This window comes from Prunus dulcis, chromosome 1, assembly GCF_902201215.1.
Source record: "Prunus dulcis chromosome 1, ALMONDv2, whole genome shotgun sequence".
Taxonomy (NCBI): Eukaryota; Viridiplantae; Streptophyta; class Magnoliopsida; order Rosales; family Rosaceae; genus Prunus; species Prunus dulcis.
Genome location: NC_047650.1, coordinates 7128712 through 7130933, shown reverse-complemented (window position 1 = coordinate 7130933; position 2222 = coordinate 7128712). Strand labels below are relative to the sequence as shown.

The window sequence follows — 2222 nt, the reverse complement described above, 5'->3', positions numbered from 1 at the left end:
TTGTGTCTAGACTAATCATTATAATCTCTATTTTTCAGGTTGTCTAAAATTCAGAACACATTTTTGGCGCCTTTGTCTGGAATTGTCTTCATCAACTACGATTTAGTTCATATATGTATATTTTATGAGGTTCCGTTGAAAATATAAACGAGAAGAGTGACAAAAATGTTGGGGAACAACAATTAGTGTAAGAGGAAGCAGTGGAACGAGCACAACCTGCTCGAGCTATGAAAGAGTACTCCATCCCAACTTTTTCCAACCCTCCATCATGTATTGTAGTACTAGAAGTCAAAGCAAATTCATTAGAACTCAAGTTCGGAATGATTCACTTGTTAACATCTTTCTATGGCAAGTTGAACGAAGATCCTAACATGCATATTTGGAAATTTTTCGACATTTGTGACACCATCAAGATCCTAAATGTCTCTGATGAAGTGGTTAGGCTGAAATTGTTCACGTTGTCATTAAAGGATAGAGCCAAAGCTTGGCTTCACTCACTACTAGCTGAATCCATTAATTCATGGGAGGGATTAGCACAAAAATTTATCCTGAAATTTTTTCCTGCGCATAAATGAATCAGCTGAGAAGAGATATCATGCGTTTTACTCAAGGAGAACAAGAGCCATTCTATGAAGCTTGGGAAAGATTTAGAGAGTTGCTGCAAAAAATGCCCTTATCATGGCATTATTGATTGGATGCAGATGCACTTCTTTTATGAAGGACTTATGGCTGCAAACAAACAAATGGTTGACTTTGTATGTGGAGGTGCATTGATGGAGAAGACACCTCAAGAAGCATTTAATCAATTTGATTTGCTTGCCAATAATAATCAACAATGGGGCAGTGAGCGGACATAGAAGGTAGGAATTCATGAAGTCGACACAAACACTAGGGTTGCTGCTCAAATTTCAAGCCTTGAGAAAAAACTTGAAACTCTTATGCATGCTGTTATTGCACCTTCCCCACAGCAAGTTTGCGCCATTTGTTCTGACCTAACTCATCTAATGGAACTTTGTCCATCTACTACGCAAGGTTTTGAGCAAGTTCACCAAGTTAATTCGTTTCAACAACCTTGGAATGATCCATATTTGAACACTTATAAGCTGGATGGTTACATAAGCTGGAGTGGCGTAACCATCCAAATTTTTCATGGAGCAACCAACGACAATAAGCTAGTTCTAGCCATCCCTTCCAGCAGCAAATGCAATCTTCGAGTGAGCCTAAGAAACCGGCATTGGATGACTTAATTGCTCAGTTTGTACAAACTTCACAACAAAATCAGAATACTATGCAAGCGTCCATCACTAAGTTAGAAACTCAAGTAGGCTAGCTCGTAACTATTGTGCATGAGAGGACGCAAGACACATTCCTAAGCCAACCCGGAATTAATCCTCGAAATGTTGAGCATGTCAAGTCCATTAGAACTCTGAGAAGTGGCAAGTTATATGATAGACGAGAAGAAGCCACGACAAGTGCTGGAAAAGAAAAGGAAGGTACAGAAGAAACTAAAAGACTACTTCCAGCACCTACCCAAGGCAAACTAGGTGATTCCGAAATAACCACTAATGATGATCAAATCGCCCCTATAAAAGAAAGGATTTATGTTCCCCCACTTCAATTTCCAGCAGCCCAACGAGTTCATAAACAAAAGAAAGATCAAATGGATATTTTTGGAGATGTTCAAAAAGGTCCATATCAATATTCCATTGTTGGACACCATCAAACAATTTCCTTCTTATCCAAATTTTTTGAAAGATGCATGTACAACAATAGGAAATTCGCAGCGTATGAGAAAGTGTTGTTAATTGAAGAGTGTAGCGCGGTGTTGCTCAAGAAATTGCCTCCAAAACTTAAGGACTAAGGGAGTTTTACAATTTTGTATATTATTGGTGATGTTCAATTTGATAAAGCATTTTCAGATTTAAGCTCAAGCATTAACCTTATGCCTGTTTTTCCCCCGCTGCATTCAAACAAAATTTCCATCACAATCTCATAATTTATTGTCCAAATTTTGATAAAATAGTAAAAATCCTCTGACTTTGGACACACAAAGAACCTCCGAAGTAGGTTGAACTCTGTACAAGAAGTCTGCAGTTGAGCAAGCCTCCCACAGTAGCAATGAGGTGTAGTAACGGCTAGCTCTTCTCCTCGTGGAGGTTCTTTCCTCATCTTCACACCCTTTAATCGAAGAAAGATGGAATTATTTTTTTTTCTCTAGGTAT

At 38.4% G+C, this 2222-nt stretch overlaps 1 non-coding gene across 1 annotated transcript; it reads right to left on the bottom strand.

Annotated features, from left to right (window-relative positions):
- Positions 1 to 577: 577 nt before the first annotated feature.
- Positions 578 to 685, bottom strand: LOC117616880. The gene has a single exon (XR_004584224.1). It is a non-coding gene; the product is annotated as a small nucleolar RNA R71 (small nucleolar RNA).
- Positions 686 to 2222: the final 1537 nt, after the last annotated feature.